Source organism: Semicossyphus pulcher, unplaced genomic scaffold (genome assembly GCF_022749685.1).
Source record: "Semicossyphus pulcher isolate SPU_LCO1_2020_fin unplaced genomic scaffold, fSemPul1.0.p SCAF_6, whole genome shotgun sequence".
Classification (NCBI taxonomy): domain Eukaryota; kingdom Metazoa; phylum Chordata; class Actinopteri; order Labriformes; family Labridae; genus Semicossyphus; species Semicossyphus pulcher.
In genome coordinates, this window is record NW_027211737.1 from 20,460,949 (window position 1) to 20,488,216 (window position 27,268).

General features: G+C 42.7%; 1 protein-coding gene across 3 annotated transcripts in view; it reads right to left on the reverse strand.

Annotated features, from left to right (window-relative positions):
• The window catches only part of rhobtb4 (Rho related BTB domain containing 4), a 40,411-nt gene extending 23,597 nt beyond the window's left edge, over nt 1-16,814 (reverse strand). The window contains exons 1-2 of one of the 3 annotated variants that reach the window (XM_069682522.1): nt 16,691-16,814; nt 15,838-16,004 (exon numbers count right to left, since the gene is read on the reverse strand). The gene's annotated coding sequence lies outside the window, so the exon portion shown is untranslated. The other 2 variants (XM_069682521.1, XM_069682523.1) reach the window with 2 other exon arrangements.
• Between the last annotated feature and the right edge of the window lie 10,454 nt (nt 16,815-27,268).

Consider the following 27,268-nt stretch of genomic DNA (forward strand, 5'->3'; position numbering starts at 1 on the left):
ACTCGAAACATGCCACAAAGCATGCTGCCTATTGTTGGTGGAGCAGTCATATACAACACTGTGCTGGATGTAGTCTTTGTTATTGCTACTCTATAATGATATTAATGCTAATAGAAAAACGTTATTTGCAAAAAATAATAAAAATGCAAAATTATAAATCTCATTATACAATTTTTTACCTTCGATCCTAGCTAAAACATAAATCATCCACTTTCAAAACTAAAATACAGATAAATTAGGCAATAGTGTCACTAATAGGCAATGCAGGATTGTTTTCTTCTGCGGTTATTCTGGGTGTTCAGGCATAGCAACTAGCTACCACATAGCAACACTTGTATATTTCTACAAAAGGCAACACAGGGGCTAAGAAAACAGGCTTGGATTGCTGTGGAAAAAATCCAACCTTTCGCCCTCATATTTTTCCAACCTCTCCTTCTCTGGGATTCGTTTCTGGAATGTTAAGCTGCACCAGAGAAGAAAAAAATGCTGCCATGTCGCCAAGAGGCAAAATTACGTCACTACTCCGCCGTCAAAACTATTTTAAGGTTAAACTTAAACTGCTCTGTAAACTGGATTTTATCCAGCTGAAGACTTTGTCTGGACATGTTTTTCAGATATGAGCCTTCTTGTGAGTCTATTGACCTTTTTATTATAGTCATGCCTGCACCTGATGTAAGAGGGTAAAGTGGACTTTTATTTAACACAATTTGATCTAATAATTAACATGAGACATTTTACATGTTTGGCCATGTGGGGACCCTGGATGGTCTGACCACCTAACTTTCTTTCATTACCTTGCAAGACTGAAGACAGACATCTACTGGTGGTGTATGGTACTGACTTCTCTGAGACAAAAAACATATAATCTTTGTCTGCTACATTATGTAAGTGCTGTGACTGCCTGCCACTGCAGGAGCTTACATGTGTCACAGATTCTAGTGCAGATCAGTAGTTGCTATCAGCTTGAAGACTTAAAGTTTGCTAAAGCAGGATCATGCCACAGAAAACTGGAAATCTATTATTTGACCCTTGTGCCTCTCAGCCTGTCCACACATTCCTGCAGACTCATTAAGATGTGTTTTCTTGCACCTTATTGCTATGATACAGCTCCAACACTACAATAAAGCGAACAGGAGCGCACTGTGCAACTAGTGGAGATGTCTCTTTTATATCATTTGGTCCAGAGTGGTCTTGAAGCCCTGAGAAAACACTGCCCCCTGACCTGGCTGGCATGGCCAGAATGAACCAGCATGAAAGATGGGCTGGAGAAAGCAGGGCTTCAACAGCACCGGCACTGAGAGGGGCTTAGAAATGTGGAGAGGCAGCCCCTTTGTTGGAGGAGGTAAACTTGTGAGAGAACTCTCAAGCAGCACAGTCTGAGGTGATGTCTGGCCTTTTCAGCTACAGTAGTACGATTAAGGACTCTGCTTCTTTGTTTACGAGCTTTATCGCTCTTTTATTAACTGTGTGGGAAGTCTACTCCCATGGCTTTAACACTTTGGAGAGATTAAAGTTGGGAGAATGAGCTGAGATCACTTTTTGGCATGACGACTTCAACAAGGAGTATCCTGCTGCTTGGACAAATACTCAGTTTAGTCTGCGGCTGTATTCAACGCCATCCAATGTTCCTCAAGCTTTACTGAAGGACTCACATGTTTAAATACACTTATTTAGATGTTAACATTTCAGGAAAAGATGAGGTTTCACTTTTAATAACACATTGAAGAATCTATATTTAACGCTTATCCTGTTCAGGGTCACGTCCGGCTGGAGCCGATCCCAGCCGTCATTGTGCAAGAGGCGTGGTACACCCTGGACTGATCGGCAGTCAATAACAGGGCTGGCAAATAGAGACAAACCACCTTTCATTCTCATATTCATACCTACAGCCAATTTAGAGCCACCAATTAACCTAACGAGCATGCCTTTGGACAGTGGGAGGAAGCCGGAGTACCCGGAGGAAACCCATGCGTGCACGAGGAGAACATACAAACTCTACACTGAAAGCCCCCCTACGCCCAAACCAGGATTCAACCCAGGAACCTTCTAGCTGTGAGGCAACAATGCTAACCATTGGACCATGTGCAGCCCTATGCACAAACAGAAATAGTCAAATTAGCTAAGGCCTTAACTTCCCAGATAGGGCTGAACTAAACAACAAAACAGCTGAAACTTTATACAACCCTATTCCCTGAAGTCTCATATTTATTTTATTTTTCAGTGTGTCCTTGCTCCATTTTCCATCGTCACCAATTTCACTTATACAAATCAATGGTCATATTTGAATTGTATGTGCTGTCTCACATTACCCTACATGTTCTTCAGTCAATAACAAGATGGATATCAGGTATCGTTTTAATGGCCGTTTCGAAATGAAACTCTTCCCCTCATCTCCTCCTCTCCTGTCCACTCCTCCGCTGACCCCGCTCTCACCCCGAGTGTCCAACCGGCCTGCACACCCCCTGCCCCAGCACTGTACTGGAACTGTTCTAAAGCTGTCAAAACACCCAGCTTCTCACACTCCCCGCGTCCACAGAGAGATCGCCTCAGACACACACACACCGTCCAGGGCGCTTATAAAGACACACATATGCAACACACACTCAGCCCCGTGCATTGACACAAGTAGGTCAGAGCTGCAGTGGGTCTTCACAACAGTCCTCCAGCACCGTGGAACTGATAACAGTATCAAAGATGAAATTCTACCTTTAGCCCTGACACACACACACACACACACACACACACACACACACACACACACAATAACAAACATTTCATACCACATACGTATATGGATCTACAGTATGAGGTCATTAGCTTGTTTGTACGGCAGGAGGATTTTGGCAAACATTTTTGTTTTGCAAAGGGACAAGAAAAAATGCATCAACACAGGAATTTAAATATGTTTCTCTGGGAAGAAAATGCAGAGGTCAAAGGTCAAGGGTAAGAATGGAAGGACAGGGGGTTACAGTGAAGCTTGTGGGAAACTGGCATTCCTAAATGGTTGAAAACTGCACAAACACACACATACATCTATGTCAATTTTTCTCTCTGAACCTCTTTTCATTCCCACTCTTAATCTCTCTCTTTCACACACGCACACACACTTTAACATGAAGAAGTGGCTGAGATGTTGTGTTGCCAGAGCCGGCACCCTGGCATGAACCGGAGCGTGTTTTGTAACAGCCGGCCTATTTGGCGTTGGGTGATGGGCATGTTATCAGAGTGTGAGTTTAAAGTGAAAAACATTCAACGCTTGATAAGGCCCGAGAAAAAGTGCAGAAAGAGACAGACAGCTTGTAAGAGCGCACGCGAGAGAGAGAGAGATATTGTTTACTTCCTAAGTTATCAGGACGTTGTCTTATCTATAGTCGGTCAGAACACTGCTTGTGTGTGACCAGCTGTTGTTGCCTCATTACATCCTAATGAAGATGTATCACTACACTTGCTCACCCCAGAAACACTACAATGGAGGAAAAGACTTACAGACCAAATGTATTGTGTGTAAGCTACTTCTTCAATGGTATTTAATGTTCAGGAGACACAAACCTTATGTCCTAGGCCTTGTAAATACAGACCACCTTGAAACCTTTTTTATTTAGGTTTAATATCTCTTGTGTCAAATACTTTTAGATGACTCAAGAAACACAGACAGCCAGAGACATCTCAACTGTATTGTCCAATTCAAACTAACCAATTAGATGATTTTTTACAACATATCTAATGGCCATTTAAAGTTAAATGTCTAATTAAATTCTGGCAAACTTGGCCAAAAAAAAAAAGAAATACAATATGAAATTGACCTTATGGTTGAGTTTAAAGCACTGTGAATTGTCTTGTTGCTGAAATGTGCTATATAAATAAACTTGCCTTGCCTTGCCTTGCCTAAGGTGTGCACCCTGTCTGAGGAGAGTCAAGATAAAGTCAGCAGCTGTTCACTCAAAACTCATCATTGTGTCGCAAAGCATCACTCATCTAGTACAAATCCTATTTATAAGATGCTGTCATTAAATTAGAAAAGGTCCTAAAGCAGAATGAGGAGTGATCAGATTTATGAGCTATTAAACTGTGTCTAATGTTACCAGCTTCCCGAACAGGAGAGATAAAACACTTCCTATTGACATTCTTGCCCTCGCGTGGCCTGACTGAAGACACCTCTGTTCACACCTTTAGGCAGATGATCTGTGGTGACATACTTGAGGCCCTGTCCGCAAACACATCCGTCACCATAGTCATCCCTCAGTTCTTACGCTCTTCAACTCTCTAAGAGCGTCTCTACCGTGTAGGGCTAGTTAGCTACAGCTAATTAGCTCTGTCTCTTCATTTGGCTATTGCCAGCTTGAAGTTAAACAGCCCCTGTTGGTGTTAGCCACTGCTGCCGCACAGTTGGTGAGTTGTTGGCTAACGGAGCGCTAATTTTGAGTCTGTTTTGTCCGCCAGGCCACGCGAGGGCATGATATCTCATAATATATGTGGTGTACCGCGTTCCTCTCCTACAGGGAACAGAAGTTACAGTCATAACATTTTGTTTTGTGACTCAGACTTCCTGGTTGCGAGAAGTGTTTACTGACCATAATACTGATGAGGTCAAGTCTGTGCTGGTGTTGATGGACTGTGATTGTGGAGTATGAGGGGAATGTAAAGTGGCTTGAGGTCCCGGGGCAAAGGCTGGAAAGAGTGAACAGAAAGGGAAGGATGGAGGGTGGGATCAGTGAAGGAGAAAGGCAGCACTGCAGAGGGTGTGTGGAGGGGTGGGTGGGATGCTGTCTGCCTGAGAATAAACAGACGTCTGATTATGATATTAATGCCAACTTGAATGTTTCACAGTGAGCTGCCTGGTGTTCTAAAAGTGGGGCCTGGAAAGAACAAGAAAACAAAGCTACATGTTCCTCACTGACCTTAAAACAGTCACATCAGAGTGCCAAAACTGAGCGGCACAAACTTCCAACACCAACAGAACATCTGCCACCTTAAGATAACACTTATGACAAGTGTTTTGGGGGCCATGGTTTCCTTGGTATGTAAAGTTAAAACACTTTGGTCACAAATTCCAGTGATTCCATGGGCCTTTTGTCTGATGACTTATATTCTCATTCACAACAGTCCTTGCCTTTAATTTTAAGTCTGTTTCATCTTCACAGCCTGAGACAGAAGAGTGTTGGCGTGAGTGACAAGGTGGATACAGGGTTTTTGAGAGGTTGAGTGGATGCTCTAAATTCCTGAGTGGCACAAAGCTTCTGTGAAAAAGACAAACTGTGCAAAGCAGAGGTCGTCAGAAGTCATAATATGCAACCTGCATTCTTACTTGAGGGGTCTGAGGCTGCACAGGCATGTCCATGTTCAAGTATGGACACATGAATACATGCAGTATATACCCACAAAAACATCATCATATTTAAATCAAGGACACATGCATAAATTAACAAGCTCTATCGCGAACAAATACACACGCACAACACACATGCACACTCTGCTGGATGGACACACAGGTCAGCAGAGGTGCCTCTTAAGCTGAGGCTGTCAAGTGGCAGGGCTAATCTTATTAAGGCTCTCTTCAGCCACAAGCTCTTAAAGTGATAGTTCACATGGCTGGAAAATTAACACATTGAGTTAGAGTTGAGTTCAAAGTGTTTGTACGATTGGTATGGGTATCTAGAAGTAAATGGAGAATCTAAACAAATAACGCTAGAGATCCCAATAGATTCTGTATAGATCACATTAGTTGGGTGACTCATAATGGGACACATGTAGTAGATAGCGTGGCTAATACTCCAGCAAAGTGAAAGATCAGTTTAATTAACCTGGGAAGCTAGTGCTAAGCCAGTTAGGGGCTGGCTGTGCAGGTCTGAGGCCGTTATAGGGAGGACAATGAGAGAGGTGTGTAGTTCAAGGCCCTAGCTGGAGATGACGTCTGGTTGAGGTGTGAGAATCAGGTTGAGGAATGACACAGAGACAAATTTGGAAATTGGGATGAAGATCAGGAAGGACGTGAATAGAAAGGAAGCTGCGGACAGAATTTAGGCTGGCAAAGGAACTGACATTAGCAGGTCATAGCTTATAAAAAAAAGGTGGAAAGCAGAAGCAGCTAAAGACAGCTCTGTGTGGAAAAACATACAACAGTTTTCATGCAGTCCAATGTTACGCATGATGAACATTTTACTATATACACACATGTATGTCCCGAATGAATCCATTCTATATTCATCTACACCTTCCCTGCAGATGTTAGCTTGCACATCAAACAGCCCTTTTTTGAGAACAACACCATGCCTGAGTGTGAAGAATCCTCTGAAGAATAGCGAGCAGGCACCGGATTGAATCATGACTGTGGGATTCTGACTCACCGAGGTCATAACAATGTCAAACAACTCCGCTAGATTTTGGCTTTGACAAGTTTAACAAGTGTAATCCTCTGAACATGTTCTCAATGACACATCTGATTAGATTTATAACACTTACTCCCCAGATACAGAGTGAGTTCAATGTCAGTTTGAAATTGATTTAATCCGCCAGATATAGTCCCTCGTAACTTCTTAATATGTCCTTTAGTAAATCCATCAGCGGGGATCAGGGAGGAGCTTATGGCAGACTACCTTCGAAGGTTCTTAAACTGGATATTTTGCTCTAAAATGGTTATGTCAGAGGGAAGGTAAATTGAGTGCAATATTAGATTTACTGTTTATCAGGTGTAAAAGTGGAAACACATCCTGTTAAAGGTGTAGATGTCCCACTTTATTGCATCCAACCTCTTGCTTTTTGTATGGTCTATTGTGCCATTTGCCGAAACAGATTATTTCTACTCTATGATGGGTTTTGTTCTCATGAATAATTTTCAAATGCCATGATATTACAAGTTGAAAAACAATGTGGTATTAAACTTCACTGTGGCTGCCTTGTCAAAAGTCATGCAAGGCAGTCCGCAAATAACTGTTGCCATGTATGCCACCAAAAAGCAAACATACAAGCAACATAGCAAATTGCTTTTAATTTGGGGTTTAATTTGGGAGATTTCACTGGAATAAATGCACAAAAATACGAGTACGGCTGCAAGATTGGAAGATTTTAGAGGGATTATTTTTTAGATATCGCCATAAAATCGCAAATCTGGATAACCACCTGTGAAATACAAATATAAGACCCTGAAATGTAATCCACGAAAGATCTTCTATACCCTGTCGTCCCCTAGATCTTTTCAGATAAGGGTCTGCAGAGCCCGTATGGCTGATCAGTAAAATAATATAGTAGGACTTCTTTCTATCTGCTGCTGCCTTGGAATCTGGTGATGCCATTTGCCAGATATGCCATCCTGCAATATATATGAAGCAGGTTTTGTTGCAGAGAGCATTTGTGGACACTATCATTAAGAGCATCTGTGATGGCTCAGATGTCCCCGTTTCCTCTCAGTAAGCATTAGAGATATGTGACAGATCTATGAACTTGTATTCTATTGGATCACTCCACATACGGGTCACCTTGTCCAGTGTTTTTCTTAATATAAGCCTAAATTAACCGAGAAGATGCATTATTCATTTTTCTATGCAGATCGGTAACCATGACGCTCTGGAGCACTGTGTTACTATAAGTTACATTTAAGAGCATTATTGATCAGTCGTTAATGGCAGATCAATGGTTGGTCAGAAACAGGTTACTGTAATTTGTCATCTGCCAGAAGGTTTTTCCAACGATACGTGTAATCTATTACTGGGCGTTGACACCTCACTGCTACCTGTGGTGCTGTTGGGAATGTTGGTGACCTCTCTGAACCTCAGACAGGTCTGCAGCCGCTCTCACACTCTGGTGAGGATTTCTCAAAGTAAACTTTTGGACTGGTGCTGAGATCAGACAACAAACAGGAAACGGTTAGTGAGGGCAAATAGAGCTCTCATTTGGCTTAAGTATAGGACAGAAAGAGAAGAATGTTATTTTAGTATTTTAAGACACAATACGTTAATGATTTAATGCAATAAGATACGCTACAATATGATCAATACGATTAGTATGATACGGTGCAATTACATAAAATACAGTGTTAAGCTCCAATACGATATGATCCAAGATTATATGATATGATCAGTACCATACAATTTGATATGATGCCATATGATGCCATACAATACAATACTATACTATACTATACAATGCAATGCAATCAGTACCATACGATACGATCGATACAATACGCTAAGATCGATATGATCAATTCAATGCGATCAATACGATATGATATGATTCGATACGATACGATCGATATGATACAATCAATACGATCGATACGATACCATCGATACGATACTATACGATACAATATGATACGATACGATCTGACATGATTCGATACGATGCTATACGATACAATTGATACAATACGATACAATAAGATCGATATGATCAATTCAATGCGATCGATACGATATGATTTGATACGATTGATACGATACGATCGGTACGATACGATCGATATGAAACGATCGATACAATCGATACGATACGATTGATACAATACGATCAGTAGGATACATTACGATGAGTACATTATAATACGATTCCATGCGATTTGATATGATTCGATACGATCAGTAAGATTCGATACAATACGATACAATAAGTACAGTATTATACGATACCATCACTACAGTACAATAAGATGCAGTCAGTCAGATATTATACGAGATGATACCATACCATACATGTTATTGCTGCACACGTTAACCTGTCTCTGCAGTAGTACAATAAAGAGTAAAATAAGAGACATCTGGTTTTGCTTTAACATAACATAATTCTTTCAAAGTGCATACAATGAAATTCAATTGTGCAGGTCTAACCAATGTGACATGAGCAAGAAATTGGAGCAGGGGCAAAGTAGAAATGCTAAAGTTGTGAGGAGAGAGATGCGTTTGGCCTCAGAACAGGTCAGTCAGTATTCCAGAAACAGCCTGATCAAACAGAGAGTGAAGCCAAACCAAACACCTCTGGACTTCAGTCTGGCACAGAGAAGCAGAGCAGCAGCCCTGCCGAGAAACACACTCACACAGTCAGAACATCAACCCAACACACACTGCAAAGTGATGTAGAGCAGAGGTTGTTAACCTTGTTGGCTTGTGACACCTTAAAATGAAGCCAGTCTGGGACAACCCATCACATTAGCCCTTATAACAGGTAGCATCTGTCTGCCAGTGCATATAAAGAGTGATTTATTCTCATGTTTTTTCAACATGACTTATTCTTAATATCTGTATTGGTATCAAGCTAATCGTATCGGTCTGCCTCTATTTAAAACAAACTATTGTTCACAGATACAGAAATAGAGAGGAGGAAATGGAAGGGAGGGGAAGAACCAGAGGGTAAAAAGCAAAAATCACAGCAAGTCTAGACACAGACAGACAAATAAACCACATTACAGAGAGCTGGGGCATAACAGGAAGGTCCTCTGTTGTGTTTACTTCAAATAGGCTGCATGTTGTTTATCCATTTGTGCTGCTCTGTTTGTTAGAGTTCCTCATATTGTGTTGCACTTGCACAAACAAAAGCAAACCTGCTGTGAGCTCACAGCCGGAGCAAAACAGCAATGCATTTATCTCAATAGCAATGCAGTTTAGATGTTATCCAATAAGGCTTTGAGTGGGTTATATTACCCTGAGAGGTCAAACGTTTTCTCAGAGAGAAGAGGAGCGATGTGATTCTTCAGCACAAATATCATCAAATATACAGATATGTTTTTCACCTGAGAGCAGCATACAAAAGCCCTTACACTGCTTCAATCAAACAGAGGTCAACACGTATCTCCAATAGCGGGAATGGCAAACAGGACCGAACATCCATGCTCACACGGCTGACATGCACAGTATGCATCCTGAAATAGTGAAATGGAAAAATCTATACTGGTGTCCGGTTATTTCCGCACTGCCTGATGAAACAACCGGCGTACAATAGTCACTGCATGCTGTGACCACATGTCATCCGCTGTCCAAGCTGCAGCACAGCCACACTGGCTTTTAATCATTTAAATAAGGGCAAGGGGCAACGGGGTGGAAGCTCTTTTGGATGGTGCATTACTGTTGATCCCAGCTAATCCCAACCACTTGTGAGCTCATTCAGACTGGAGAAATGTCCACATGAAACACCCTCGGGCAAATTATACACAAAATTAAACATATAAATATCAAAAAGTCCTGCTTGATCCTTTAATGCTTTTAACCGTACACTATGTCCCTGCCGTGTTATTGATCATTGCATGAATGAGGCGATTAAACAGCGAACCCTAACAGCCTTAATGGAGTATAACAACACTCAGGAAGTCAATATTTCTGCATAACACGACCTCTGCGGAGAAATGCATCAGGATTAAGTAGCGCATGATTTTTAAATAGGAATGATATTGATGGTATCAATTAAATATTAATGCCGAAATGAGAGTGATGCTTTCCTGCGAGAGATAAACAAAGAAGGAGGCAGACTGTATGACAATTTGAAATTGGCCTTCCTTAGATGACCTCGAAGTGACTTAGCATCCGGATAGATGTATGTAGATACAAGCTGTAGCTTACAAAGTCTTACCAGGTTTCGGAGTGTCGCTTTTGAATTGTATTGATTACTACGGAAGCCCTTTGTTTTATTTAATGTTTCTATTTGTTTAAATTAAGGGAAAGATCCCTGGATCGTGCACGGACTAAAAATAGATCCAAGCTGAAACTTGCAAACCAAACCACATAATTTATGGTGAGTCAATTTCAGATTTTAATGGGGCTGCAAACCACAGAGTCTGCAGTCAGACAAACACTGACTGAGATGATGACAGAGCTCTCATCTGCAACTCCCTACCATCAGCTTTCAAATCTGATTCATCCATTCTGGTCTGTGTTTGTGTGCTTGCATGTGTGTTTGTGTGTGAGAGAGAGAGAGAGAGAGACAGTGTGAGGAAGTGTCAGTCTGGTTGCATCAGCCTCCTGAAACTGCAAAAAACCTCAATCAAATGGCATGTAGGCGATTACGAGCGCAGAGACAACAATGCGTACGTGTAAAAATAGACATGAAGGGAAACACCTCAACCTGTGGGCGCGTACATCACACCAGATCACACACTAACACAATTACAGATTATAATCCTGTGGTTTCTTGAGTGCCTCGGCCACCGCTGAAACTGGTCTGACCCTGATTAGCAGGAATGGCACCCTTGGGCGTTTCTCTCACTACAGATTAGTTTAAAGCCTGCAGCTCTAACTAGAGAAGAGATACATAGACAGGCAGAGAGCACATTGTGTGTCAATGTGTTTACGTCTATTTAAAGGTGTTCAGGGAGTTCAGATGCATCTCTGTGTGAGTCATTGTTTCTGAATCTTTGTTTTTGTGCGCTAATGAGTTTGGGTGTGTCAGAAGATTTTTGGAGGCATCTCTGTTGTGTTGTCAGGGTGCGAGGACGATATAGAAGGGAGGGGTGTAAGACAAAGAAGTATGGTGGGATTACGATTACTTTTGTGGCATTAACACCTGCAGTCAGAGCTCAAATGAAATGAGGGCAAATCCCTCTCTGCCTCGCTCTGTGTCATCCAAGAACAGCCAATCGCTGATGATGCTGAAGGTGGAAGTTGTTTTTTTGAATCCTTAATTAACAAAAGCCACAGCCGTTGAACAGTGTCTTCTGTGGGATGTGGGTTATGACGGAAAGCAGGTGGATAGATATGCAGACAAGACGTGAAAACAAACAGGAAGATATAGTGAGAGCCAAGGCTTGCAGGCGTTGCAAATGAGAGACGCCTGAGATTTCCACTGCGTGTGAACAACACAGAAGCCAGACATATGGGGCTGTTTGCTCCTATACAGACATGGGAAACAGTTAGTGCGTGGGTCAGCCTCTTAAGACCTGTAAGGATGCAAAGACAGCCACACCCATCAAGCCATGCTTGAACCTCACAACACACACACACACAACTATCTTTATAAAACCCCCAGACAGCCTATGGTATGAAATGCAATCTGTGATTGCGGCACACGCGCACTCAGATACCTAGTTGGCATACCCTCAGTCATATGACTTTGGAGCCAATTCACCCAGGGGGATCGGCTTTCCGCCACAAACGAGAGGAGCAGATGCTAAAGAAAGAGACACCCAGGCATCAAATTGCATTCAGAGTTGCACACATACAAAAATATGCATGCATAATCACACGTAGATACACAGGAAGATATATTCGTTGCAGTGATACATCCGCACCACCATGACACACAGAAGAACACACACACACACACACACACACACACAAACACGGACATAAATAGAGAGGAGCTACAGCCAAGCAACCAAGCTGTGCCTCTTGGTGTCTGTGGCATAACATGCTGTCTCTTTCTGAACACACATGTAGACGCACACACATGCAAATAAGCACTAATATAAACTCAGAAAGGAGCGCTTTGCTGAATTTAAACAGAAGACAGAAATATTCAAACGTAAGCACTTAATGTACGTTTCTGAAATAGTGTTTGTGTGATAAGGATACTTTCACTTTATAAGTTACAAGTGTGCGTGTGAGTATTAGTGAATGAGGCTGTCAAACCATAAACCTCAGAGCCCCTGATTGTCCTACTTTACTATCAGCTCACCAAAAACAAACCGCCTCCCCCTGTTTAGCCGGAATGCCAGCTGAACCCAACCCTGACCCCTTCCTATCTCATGTCTGGAGTAATCGCTCATTCTGAAGCTGCAACAATGGCAGAGTTTCCTACAGGTGATGGTGTCAAAGTGACAGAAAGTGACACCTTACCTGATGTACTTGCAGTGTCACACGTTAAAGGCAGGAAATGATCAGTCAAGCTTAGATTTTTAAGGTGGATGTAAGAAATGTGGAGCTTTTTAAGGCTATTTTGATGCACAAAAAACTATTTGCAACAATGCAAAAGTACCATCTGCACCAGAAATGAAAGAATTCCTGCGGCATATACCCTTTGACCCAGACTCTTTCCCCAAATTCTGTCAACAGCGAGGTTGTATAACACACCTCCCTATCAGCGCAGCCATCCTGTATCTCTGGACCCAACCGCCTCAGACCCTGGCCTCAGACCAGCTCCGAGCTGTCTGAGCGGCCACGACCGGATGAAAACACTCTCCCTGAAATGAACTGGCTCTCTTATCTCCTCTCGCCCTCCTGCTCCGGCCCTGCCGTGCCCTGTCCTGTCCTTTCCTCACCGGCGACGCAACACCTTCTTATCCAAGTCTGTCACCACATACACACAGCTCATTCCCTCACACATGAGATGTCTGGCCTTGTAAAGGTGTGTTTTACCTCAAACACACAGGAAATCATGTGATATAGACATGCAGGATATTAAGAGTATGCACACAGGGCTAGTGCTGACATTTGTTTGCTCTCTTTATCTGCAGCTGCAGAGGCCTTAAAAGCTACTCACACTCACTCATGCGCACACATACAGTAAAAACAGAGAGTGTGTGTGTGTGCTTGTGACACAGGGTTGCGGATTACCACATTAGAGGAAGTTGAGACAGATGTTTAAAGGAGTTATGTGTAGAAGCTAACCAAGCTTCTCAGCGCTGAAGAACTTTTCGGAAAGGAAGCAGAAGAAGGGTTAACTGTTTCTATTTTTATTCCTTCCACTTAAACTTGACCATTTTTTCCTGTCCAAACTGTGCAAGAAGACGAAGCCGGGGAAAGATGCGAGGTGAAAGAGGGTTCAAGCAATGCATTTTTCCCTCATGATTTATCATGTTTACAGTCAAATGCAATCTAGCGCCTGACATCCGCTCTCCCTCCGTCTCTTTCTCACTCCCTCAGCCGGCTCTGCTCCAATTTGCCCTCAGCCAAGAACCCCTTCGTGTCCCTCTTCCTCAGGATCTGCACTCCTTTTTCCTCCATGCCTTCCACTCTCCACAGCTAAATTTTTCATTTTCAACTATCTTCTCCTTTCTTCTCCTCTCTTCCTCCTTAACTTTCCCTGTAGCTGTCTCGCTCTGCAAAACACATTCTTTGCTCACTGACACCCTGTTTAAAAAACAGCCACAGAGGCGGCCAATAAGAGAGAAACAAACTGTATAGTTGCCATCAACAGCACAATCACTCACTTCTCTCTCTCGCTTCCCCCCACCACGCTGTCTCTCTTTCCAAAACTTACTTAAGAGGATAAACATCATGTGGTGCTGGTAAGAGAAGAAGACACTGTTGTACGGTGACTGTGAGTCTCTGTTAGTTTTTTTCTTCTCTATGTGTGAATGCCTGTGTTGGCGTGCAGGGATGTGTATGTGTGCATGCATGCTCTATGAGGATCGCTTTAATTATTACACACTCCATCCTTACATACATGCATGCACGTACAAACAATACGTCTGGATCCAGTCGAAGGGAGGTGTGGTCTCCGTGCAGACTCTACTCTGTGTGTTTTTGTGCGTCAGCGTGTGTGCACAATGTTGCTCGACTCACACAAAGACACAGCTTCTTATATGACTCCCAGCTGTGTGGACTTGGCCCACTAGTCAGCCATCCAGCAGCCAGGAATGTTCGGTGTGCAACCCTACTGGAAAGCCCCAGTTACCCACACACACACACACACACTCAGCCCACTCTGGATTCAACGTATTCAGACAGAGGGACGGGCCTCACCCCAAAGGAAGAATGGTTCAAATTCCACAGTTGATAGAAAAACACAGAGGAGTGGGATCGAGCGGAGGAACTGATGTCAACTCTATCAGACCCTCCCCCCACACCCACCATCTGTTCCCGGCCCACAGCGTAGGAAAAAAATGAAGAGACGGGAACAAAAAATTGGAAAATATTTCACTGTGGTGGGCATGTTGTCTAGCTGATAACTGGATGGTGTTTCTCGAGTTTCCTTCAGTGCTTCGGCCTGTGTGTGCTTCAGCATATATATACAGTAACTACAGCAGCCACTGTTCGGCTCTGCAGTGACTCAACTCTTCTGCTATGCCTGAGTCTCTCATCCTGGCTGCAGGTGGTGGAGATAACTGAGTCTGTGCTTAACTAAGCAGAGCAAACTAAACACTGACTCATGCATTGATTACTGCATTAGCAAAGAGAAGGTGAACAAAGCAGCTTCTTCTTTAAAATATTTCAGGTACTTACAGTGCAATCATTGTTGGGATGGGTATTTTGGCATCATTACCTAAAATAACCATGGTTGCTGCTATTCATTGCATATCTGGAATTGTAATGACTTTATAATCTTTGCATAAAAAGTTATTTGCATCCTAATTTTGTACTTAACAATCGTGTAACACTGTGTGATATCTCTTAGATATCATTTTCTCAGTATGCCATTTTTCACATTTCAAAATGACAAATAAACTAACGCGAAGCAGAAATAAAAGTTTACTTACCAAAAAATGAGACTGCTCCTTTAAGCCAGAAACCACCTGATTTTAGCAGTATTTGCAGACTTTGTCTGGTGTTGAAAAGTGAAACACCCACGTTGATTTTTTTAAAGCTTATTTTTTACCATTGTCAACATTTACCATAAAAACACAAGTTGGGAATAGATAAAACACGTTTTATGACTTCCAAAGGTTTTGCAGATATTGGCGTCAGAAAAATGACCGTAGAAGAAGAGTTAAGGAAGATGCCTTTAAACGATCCCTCCAAAAAGCGTCACTTACTTGCACTAAACTTAGAAACCAGGCTGATCAACTTCAACGTCAGTCTCGTCTGTAAGTCCAAAACTGAGCACAACCCAAACTAAGTGAACCGTTATGCAACCCCTCGCCTGTCTATCCACATGTGGGCTGCAATAAAGCGCGTGCTCTTGCGAGTACACAGTTTACATCACAAATGAAACACAGACTTAAGTGTAAGAATCCTCCTACCTTTGAAAGACATTCACCTCTGGAATCAGCTCAGGTCTCTTTCGGCTCGACGTCCACTTTTAGTCCACACCTCTCTCTCCCTCTCTGTATCTCTCTCTCTCTCTCTCTCTTTCTCTCTCCGCTTCTTCTCTCTCTTCAGTTTATTCTGGGCAGCAGCGCTCGTCTCCGGCTTCTCCCCATTAAACTGCAAGGCACAAACACATGCGATCACTTCAGAGCATTCCTCGGGCCTGGATGACAACATCTAATCATAATTCACAGTTTTTCTTTTTTTATCTCTTGCTCCGTTTCAGTCTGGAGTTAACGTGCTCAAATTATGGGCTTGGTCTCTAAACGCGCGTGTTTGGTGAAGATCTGCCAGAGGTGACAGAAGAAAAACACTCCCGACTGTTGTAGCCGAGAGACGCCAGGAGGAATGTAATTACATGAAGATTGCTGCATATTGCAAAACCTGCAGACATGCTCTTGTTTGCAGCTATTGTGCTCTGCGATCTGTCCGCCTGTGGTCCTGATGCGAGTTTTTTCCACGTCCCTTTGTTGTTTCTATCACACCTAGAAGGAGGGAGCACATGGAGGAGGGGAACCTTTGCCTCGACTTTCTTTTGTCTGTCTGTTTGTTTTTTACACAGCTCGTCGTGGCTGGATTCGGCTTATTTTCTTAAATAATGGTTGACTTCACATCACAGATGCACGAGGGATTTTTTCCCCGAATTTTGCAATCATTTTGTCCTCATCACATCTGCCGGATCTCATCTTATATCATCTCTAATCATTGCACTTGATAGGACTATTTTCATTATTAATAATAAAGACAAATTTCAAAATAAAAGTCCGTTTCCCCTTTGTTTATATCCAGGTCCCCTGTCTCACCAAATGTCTCGCACGAAGTTTAGTCCTTGCTGGGAAGTGGGCTGCCTCCGCTGTCTGTATGTCTCTCTCTCTCTTCTCTCCTCCTCTCTCACTCTCTCGTTGTCTCTCCCGAGCGGTGGCAGAGCCCAGATATGCCTCACTGTAGACCAGCCTTCACCCACAGCACGCCAGCGTCTATCCACGAGCGCAGTGACGACAACCTCATTGCTAGTCAGCAGTGCCACACCCATCCATTCATAAAGTGGAGAGAGTGCCAGCCTCCAGGCCGGACAGTGCGCACGGAGGAGGCACTAAATACCCATCATACTCCTACAGGGAGCCATGAAACGGCTTTATATTCTCTTGGGACTCATATGCTTCATATTTGTGCGGGAAATGTGGCAGCTGTGTTTCCACTTTCTCATATGAATATTTAATCATTTTTTTAGTCTCCCATGATTGTAAATTAAATATCTTTGGGTTTTGGACTGTTGGTTTGACAACAAAAGAAATAAGAAGACATACATAAACTGTAAAAGCCTTTTTTCAAATATCTTAATTTTTTTTAACTACATAATTCAACTGCCAATCACCAAAAGTGCTGTCAATTGCAGCCGTATCCATAATGCAATGTGACAATTCATGAACTGTAATAGTATTGCACTTTACACTTTACTAACACACTTTTGGGAGGATGCTCAGGTGGCCCTAAAGCACTTCAGGAGGGTGGATGCTCGGGGCAACCACCTCTATATTTCTAAAGCCGGTCCTCCTTGCTCAGTCGGTCACACTGCTGAATCATCATGTCCACCTGCTGGACCTGCCTGTTTGTGCAAGGTTACATACACCATCCCCATCAGCATTTCATTCAAAGCATTCTTACACCTTTGTTTGTGTAAAACAAAGGTGTTTTTTACCCTCCCAGTTTATTTTGAAACTATTTGGGTGGATGCTCAAGTCTTGAAAAACACCATTGTGTTGTACAGTAAGTCAACACCCAGGGAGGATGCTGCATACAGACATTGTTCAGTATAGTTTTCACGGGTCAGTCACCTGCTATGTGAGTGCCTTGTCTGTAGTATTTTGTCAGTGATATATAGTCATTCTATAAATGTATAGTTTACTTGGCTGACACTGATAGATGGCAAGTAAATTGACAGCATCTTTTCTAAAAACACTCTCACTGGCTTCATGACAGCAGTGATGGGAGCGTAAAGAGCTGTGCTATTACATCTCCTCTCCAGGGGATTTTGCTAGGCAGTCTAGGTATCTGAACTAACAATTTTTCAGTCAAATTCCAGTTTTTGTAAATGACAATGGTGCCATCCATCTCATCTGAATCTGTAGTGGCTGGGACTGAACGTGGTATCATGAAACACGACTCAGAAACGTACCAGCAGTCCAAATTCTGAAGGGACGTCTTCAGTTGTCACCTACAGATTGTGTGAAGCTTTGAGACTCTTATAGTTCTCAAGGTATTGCTGGGCTCGTTATAGGGATCTAATCAAATGATGAAGTGTAAAACTTCAACTTCAACTTGGGAAAAAAAGCCATGACAGGATGGGAAAGTTTAAACTGACAAGAGTCTTCAGTTTCAACACATTCATATAAGCTATCTGACGTGCATGTCAGCATCAGAATTTCTACAAAATAAGCCCCTCTCTGTGTCAGCACTTTGAACTTGGCAAAAGCGTAAATGTCAGGCACTGGAGGGGCTGTGAGAGGCCTCCTGTCTCTCACAGATTCTCTCAGACTCTTACTCAGCCAAGCATCTGAAGCAGCCATTGTCCTGCAGAGGGAACGGAGCGACCTGCCTGGACTTGCTCCTTCCACAGCGTGCATGCACATCCTAGGCAACCGCGCTCAGGCTGTGACCAGCAGACTCAAGAGTCATCACGCATGCACACAGATGCAAACACACCGTATTGTTGGGATGAGCTACTACTGTGAATGCAGTCGTAGAATATAATGGAAACACTGAAGGTCATATGGCTGTGTGTGTATTCATTAGGCCCGTTGTTCCCTTTCTTCTTCATGTCCCACACAGGTGTACTGAACCTTTATCTCAAAGTGTCTTATACAGCACTTTTCCATTGCCAGAACCTTCTGCTTTAGCACTATTGATGCAGCCACACGGGCACAATAGGGGCATAAAGGGGGGGCGTCCACATGGTTCACCCCTCTCTCTCTGTCTCTCTCCTGAGGGGGCAAACTGCTGATCCCAGGGGAGTGAAAGGCCTGCGTTAGCTAAATTTGTACAAACAAACAGCACATAGCACCCTAGTACACACAAACAAACACTACAAAAGTCACAAATATATACACACACACACACAAAAAAAAAGGTGATCTTTGTCCCGGCTCGGATCGATTTCACTCAGCAGCTCTGTACCTCCGCCGCAGCATGTCAGGAGCCACAATGGCCTTTGACACCAACCGTCCAGTGACCACAATGTCATCTCACTTTGGGCGCTGAGCGACCACAAAGGGCCTCTCTTTGCCTCAGAGTCTCTGTTATTCTTCTGCCTGATCTCTCACACAAAGCAGTGCTACAGAAGTACCAATTGAGCTTGAACAATCGCTCACAAAGGAGGCACTGACTTGGTGTTTCCAGCCCTCCTGCCAACTGACACACAGTCTGGTCAGTGTGGTGTGAAGGTAAATTAGCATCAGACGCAGGGACGCTCAGTGTGGCACGGTTATTGATTTGTGAACAATTGTGTAATGAGATTTTCCAACTGATGTGAGTCACAGTGTCAGACTCGGGTTTGGTTTGTGTAGAGATTACATTATGACATCCAAGATCACAAATATGAACTTTTTTGATGTCATGTAGTTCTTTAATGTAAAACCTTTGTCTTGTTGTTGTCTTGGAAAGTGGAAATATTCCTCTTAAAGGAAAGGAAGGTTAAAGGGCCAGTTCGCCGATTTTCAACCTCAGTCCGGTCATGGTATTATAGGGAGCTAATGCCATTATGGTAGAAAAAAACGGCAGATGACGCCACACATGCGTTTGGCCAGGGAGCTTGTTAAACTACACTTCCTCAATCTAGGACGCCCGCCTCCGATGTCATGTCTCGTTCAAAATCGTCAGGTTTGAAATGTAGACTGCAGACCTGAAGATTTTTAGACAATCCACCGTCATCTTCTCGCTGTATTTTGGATTGGGTACCGCTTGATTGCCTGCAGCTATCAATGTCCTTGAGTGGAAAACGGTAGTATTTCACTCCAGCGTCTCTCGCTGGGCCGTTCCTTTCAGAGGGAGGGGCGCAATGCACGCTGGGTGTTGTAGGAATGTAGAATGGGCAAAACCAGGGCCTGTTTGTACAACTTTCTCCACAGCTATGGTGCTAGTTTCAAATATTAATGCTTCTATCGATTACAGAGAACACCAGCTTTGACTGACAGTGGCTTTTTCCATGGGCGAACTGCTCCTTTAAATAAGAAAGAAATATGAGAAAGGGCCATGAAATAAGTCCAAGGACAAAAGACAAAAAGGTATAATTCAGACTCATTTAATGTTTTCAGTAAAGCAAAACATCCCAGAACAGGAAATACGACTGAAATAGGAAGTGAAACCTATGAGTCAGAGACGGGGACAATTATTCCTAACCTCAGGATTCTAATGAAGTTGGACATAGTGGGTCTCCAGAGTCCCACTGTACGTATTACTCAATGACGAGTCTCCAATGTGATCTTCCAGGAATTGGCAATTTGGAAGAAAAAATAAACCTCCCCCCCAATTTCCAAAATATTCTCCTTACTTGCAGTTATACCTCCTGTATGGTAGTATGTATTTTTAGGACTGCTATTTTTCTCATACCGTATGCTTTCTGTACCGTGTTTGCATGCTACGTGTGTTTACAGGATGCATTTTTGTGATACTGCATCTTACCTGGCTTTTGCACCCAATGAAACAACAATGCGCCTCACACCAAATCTATTTGACCTCTCTTGACCCCATCAGATTTTATTAGATTTCCTCTCTTATTGTGAGTAAAAATGCACATTTAGTTCACAAAATCAGTTGATTTGTGACTCTTCGTGATGACCGAAGGCTCAGGTGTCACTTAATCAGTGTGGACACAGATCAGAGAGATGATGACATAACCCCTACCGCGAATTCATCCCTCATCTCTCCCTGCATCCATCCATCTGCATCATGGGGTGTAGTCATCGTCCGATCCTGGGTCAGTCGACACCCAGATTTTTGGGTGCCGATCCTCCTCATCGACACTCTGTGCTGCATGTGTCCCTTTCTGGTGTCACTGAGCTGCTATGAATAGACACTGGCGTATGCTCGAGCTGTCAGCTGGGCATTGGCACGTGTGGCTCATGTCAGCACGGCCGCAGCGTAATACTCCCATCACGCGTCACCGCTCCGACAGCACACACTCGGGTCGCCATGGAAACAGGGACGAGCACGGCTACCTCTGCCCTGAGATCCATTGGTTGTGTTTTCCAGACAAACTCTGATCTCTTTTACCCTCTCTATTTGTTCCTGGTTTTCTTTCCCTGCCTCTTTCCTGGTCATCCTTGTCTTACCTTTTTGATTCATTCTTTCATTTTTTTATCTTCTTTTTGTTTCTCTGGCTCTAGTTTACGTGATTTAAGACACTCAGCACGGTCTGGGCCTTCAAGTCTCCTTAGACAGCTTGTAAATGTGTCTGTGATGGTTTCTTCATCAGTGAGTCAGTGGCCAAAAGAAAGAGCTTCATTAAATCTTCAATCTACATGGGGACTGTCACGTCTTTCTTCTTCTATGGTTTTCTCTCAATGCCAAACTCTGTCCACACAGGCATGTGGTGTGGGAGTGCCTGGCCTTAATGGGCGGGTGTGTGGGTCACTGAGTTTCTCGTGGAGGCCCGACAGCTTTCTCAGGAGAAATGAGCAGATTGCAGTGTTTGTACTTCTGCTCCATTTACGACTTTGTGTTTAATCACATATCATTTACTGAGTCCTGGCAGGCAGGAGGCCAGATGGGTGGAGGGGACAGGTACTAAGTTGATACAACATCCTATCCTCCTGTGGCAGTAAGCCTCCTCAAAGAGTTTGTGAAACTGGGTTTGTCTGGTTTGTATCAAAAATATGAGAGCCCCCTTCTCCTCCATCTTTACTGTTCTTCCCGAGCATTGTCGTCATGATTGGATCTTTTTTTACAGCTAATTTTTGCAACTTCACCATGCAGTAAGCTCTCTGAGCGATTAGGCATGCAAGCAGTGCTTTTATCAGCATTATCGAAATACTTGGGTTAGTCCATTAAAACAACAGGCTTATTAACTTTCACAGATTAGTGAAGCAAAGAACCAAAGTTTAATCATAGAAACTAAACCAGATTTTCCTGCCTTGCTCGCTCATACACCTCGACACACGCCTTTCAGAGGAGTCACCTGCATCTCGGTCGTGGAGGTTCATGTTCAATGATTTTAACAAGGAAATTATGATAATACAGGCAGAGCCAGTAAATTAAAGTTTAATCCACTCTGCTACTTCTTCTTTGTCTGTTTAAGTTTATGAGTATGCCTGTGTGTATATTTGGGGACTAGTTTTATGTGTGTGTATTTGTGGTGCAGGCTCATTAATGTTGAGTGGCAGAACAGCTGGAGAATGTGTTGTGTAATGGGGGTCAGTAGGGCATCGCTTCAACTTTTGTGATGTGAAAATTTGACCTTTTAAGGGCTTGATGTGTTTCATCTCACCCAGTGAACGCTGTCTTTACGCATGGATTTGATAGAAAATGTAGAATGCTAATAAAAAGTAACGCATGGATCTTTATTATAAATATTTTAGAACCAAAAAAGTGCCAACATTAAAGAATAATATAATTGTCTCAGTAGAGACTTGTGGGAGAAGGACGTGTGATATATGTAGAGTTATGTAATTGATATTTGTTATAGACCATGTGCCAAAGAGATTTTAATCATGGCTTGTTAGAGGTTACTTCAACAATGATGAATGAAACACACTCACTTGAACCACAGCTTCCCTGACCACGAGGATAAAAGTCACACTGTGTGTCCTGACATTTGAAGTAAACACAGTAAAATGTTTCGTCCTTGTACTGTACTTTCATAGCCTGACTTGTCTGAACAAACGCTGCCTTTATTAATGAACTCCAATCCAACTTCCCCCCACAGACACGGACATACACATGCGCTCACACACGAGATACATGCACACCAGAGCTGAACTGAAGAGCCTCTGTTGGAGCGCAGCAGGTGCTGCAGGAAACTGGCCTCTCAGTGGCAGTGATTTTTTCATTAAATCACTGTTAATGTATTTTCACCCCTAAAATTTACTCTTTTCTGCTGAACTTGGGGCCCCTTATCTCCTCAAAGGCACCCTGTTATATCTGTTTTCCATCTGTGCACCAGATAACCTCTGCATGACGTCTCTGCAGCGTTAGTTTGCCTGGGATTTCTTCATAGCTGCCAATTAGGAATGGTGTGTGCTTACTGAGGTGAATGCCAAGATGGTCCCCTTATAACGTCGCTCTCTCTCTTTCTCTGTCTGACACACTCACACACCTTTGCAGAGAAAACAAAGTCACACATAGCCCCATGTTTAATGGCAACGTTTATATATTTTGAATCAAGTTGCGCCCTGAAGACGCCCATTCATCTCTTTCATATTAACCCTATTAACCGTCTCTCTGACAGAGCACAACGATACGGGTTGCCAGGAAATTGCTGTTATTATTGCAGTGACGCTATTTAGAGACTCAATAACTCTCTCCCCCACACACTATAGACGTAATGAGAGGAGTGTTGTGCGTATGCGTAAGTCCTTAGAAAGGCAAAGCAACCAAATTTTGATCATAAAGTAGATGTCTAAAATTGGCCCTCTTGACTACAACTGGTCTGTTATATTCTACTCTATCTCCTGAGTGGTAGAAACAACACGAAGCATGCAAGTCGAGCTTAACAGAAAGAATTATAGTAAATATAAGAGTTTGCATACAAAGAAAAACAATCAAAATCCGACACACTGATTCAAATCTGAGACACGACTGACTTTATTTGGAAGTCTGTCTGAAAAATGAATCCATCATCATTTGACTGGTGCCATCTGCACTCACAGCCTCATACACACGGAGGATAAACACACACACACACACACACACACTACAACATCAGCACATCAGCGTCACACAATCCAAACAGTGCCCATTGCTAGGCAACCATGCCATCCCAGTGCAGATGGCAAGGTCTGATCATGTTTATTTTGCTCTAATCTAATGCACTTAAGTCCTTGTGCTTAGCTTCTGAATGACGCAGTGTGTGTGGAGAGGCGAGGACAGGCCTCAAAAATACTTCTGTACAGTGGACTGTTCCTAAATTGGCAAAAATATTTTGTTACTAATAGTTGACAGAAATCAACATTACACTGAGAATTATTAGTCAGAGTAGTCAGCCTCCAAGTCTCTGCTATCAGCATTATTGATGGAGTTAATAATTAGACATCCATGTATTGTGACTCTTTTACAAAACAGGGTACATACAGCGTTCCCCTTCATGTAAAGGATTAACAAAAAACTGTCCCTTTTCAAGCTGAGGAAGAGCTGTGACCATGATCGAGGTATCATGTAAGGTCAAACAGTAGAAAAGGGCAGCTATATGGGCTGTATGTAAGATGTGGTTGTAGTCTCTTGGTTGTAAAGTGAAGCCAGTGCAGAAGGGTCTTAAATCTGCATTCTTTTTTTGGTTATTTTTCAGCCATTTTTGCCTTTATTGACATGACAGCTGAAGAGAGACAGGAAATATTGGGAGGAGAGTGGGGGATGACATGCAGCAAAGGGCCGAGGGCGAGAGTCAAACTGCGGCCGCTGCATCAAGGACTGTAGCCTCTGAATAAGAGCGCCTGCTCTACCCACTGAGCTAAACCAGCGCCCCTCCCTGCATTCTTTTTATTGGCCAGCAGGTCACAAAAAGGAGCCCAGTTGTATGTAAAGCCGTTTTCCAACTGGTCAAAAAACCCGCTTACACACGGCTTTTTTGCTTCATGGGAAAGGTTACAATCTGCTTTCAGATCCGGGTCAAATGACTCTGCAGTAGACCTGGGTAAATATCGCCTCGGCTCCGATCGGCAATGATGGGAACACAAAACTCATGTCGACACGCTAATCTCTGCGATGCTATGCTCCATCTGTAACTTCTACGACTCCATGTCATCTCAGCTACAAATTCAACCCGTCTCTGTCCAAGCAGCGCTCGAACATCGTTCCAAATTCGTCTGCACCGAATTTGATACACAGACTGAATGAGACCTAACCACCGTAACATCTTCATCGTTTACTAACCCGGTTTCGGGCGCGTTTGTGATGTCAGACGGTGACGCAGCAGAAAAGAGACCGACAGGAGTATACTCCACTGGCAATGGGAAAAGAGACAATTCTATAATCTATACGCAGGTCTTCCCGGGTCTGAAAAACCTCTGTATGTAACCTGAAAATAAAAACATCAAACCTTTTAACAAGACTCTCAACAGCCTTTTCATCCAGAAAAACATCCACATAGTCTGATCACATAGAAGCTTTACCCTCAACTTTCTTATATCAGTGAACAATGGACTTGTCCTCAAATAAACCATGGTTTCCAGAGAAGTAGGAACACAGTGAGTAAGTCAGAACTGTATGTTGAAACATTTCCCCCAAATCAGAGGCCCACAGGAAGCGTGGATTGTCCTGGCCTGACATGAGTGGGTGTGGCTTTCCATGATTCAGAAGCTGTGGCTGTACAGATGGGCGGGTACGCACGGCTTAACTTTAATCTAGTTGTAGTAATAAAACAGATACATCCAGCTACATCTCCATCCACCTATTTCTGTCTACTTCAGTCACTCCACATTCCTATTATCATAATCATCATAATATATTCACATTCACTACACACCCTTTCTTACTTTACTAAACCTGTTCCACCTGCCATCATCATACCAGTAGTGTTTCTGCTTACTGAGCAGAATTCCATTTTGCCATATGAGTCACAAAATAATTATGGTCCATATATAATTAAATGTGACAATGCTTAACTGATGCAATGATTACAAGACGATTTCAGCAGATCTCAGTTTGCATTCTCAACTGTCACTTCTTTCTAGAAGGTTAAAAATGTTGTCAAGTTTCTAACTACCAAGTATGTATGCAGCGCAAATTTGGAATCATGATTGGACAACTCAAAAAGCTCCCCAGTATGCGATTGTCATGATTGGATAACTCCTCGCTATGGCAACATGCAACATCAAAGACCCCCAGCTACCTGATGTTTTTTCCCCAAAGAGAAGCCTCATCAGCCGTACTCATTACTACTCAATACTGTCTCACGGCTGCGTCTGTGCCAAGATAATACAGATACAATTCATTGTCATACTTCTTGAACAGGTTATATAAATTGGCCAATAATATCATTATTAGACGGGCTGCTAACACCTTGTTGTTTCTCTTTATAAAGATCGGATATTACAGGGTACTGTACTTTGGGTGGAAAAAACTTGACTTGACTTGACTTGCCCCAAAATGACTCAAGACTTGCTTGAGACTTGGACCAAATGACTTGAGACTTACTAGACTTGAGCAAAGATGACTCGGTCTGCTGAAGGGCATTAAAATGCTTTTATTAAAAAAAACAAAATAAAGTTTTAATTTAACAAAAAAAAATCACACTTCCCAAATAATTTATGTCTCCTGCAAAAAAGTAATAACAGACCCCAATTAAACCACTCTTAGAAAACTTGGACTTGAAGCAGCTTGAATGAAAATTTTTCTAATTACAAATTGACATTGGTAAATCTATAATACAATGTGAAGGGGTGCACTTGTAGTGATGAACCAACACCCTCTTTGCCTGTCTCTATCCTGCATCTCCTTCTATCACATTTTCGGCCCATCCAGTCGAGGCAGATGGCTGTTCAACATGAGTCTGGTGCTGCTCGAGGTTTCTGCCTGTTAAAAGGAAGTTTTTCCTTGCCAATGTGCCGAATGTTGCTAAGTGCTACTCATGGTGATTCATGTTGGACCTCTCTTTAAATAACATGACAAAGAGTCGGTCTAGACCTGCTCTTTCTGTAAAGTGTCTTGAGATAACTTTGGTTATGATTTGGCGCTATACAAATAAAATTTGATTGATTGATTGATTGATTGAATCATAAAGCCAATCTACAGCTCACATAGGTCTTACAGGGAGTTTGGCTTACTGTTTAGCGGCCCAGACAGCAACTTTACTATTCTCTGTGTGCTATTATGGTGTTGTTTTCGTTCCAGGCATCTATTTTTCAGCAAAAAAAAGGCACTTAACTCCACCGTGAGCAGCCAATCGATGGACAACAGTAAAAGTTAGAGACTAGCAGGACTATAGTGGAGGATTTACCAGCATAAGAACCAGATGTCTCCTTCGGGAGTTGAGACCAAAAACAGAGCTATAAAAGACGACACATTGGACTTACATTTAACAACAAAATTAGTATAGAGATGCTGGTGTCAATATACTACAACAGAACATGCTAACAAATGCTGTTTGTGGATGAATGGCATCTCTGTGGATGCTTTGCATCTCTGCGTTTGTCTGCTTAATGCCATATTTTCTATATCTGTGCATCTGTCAA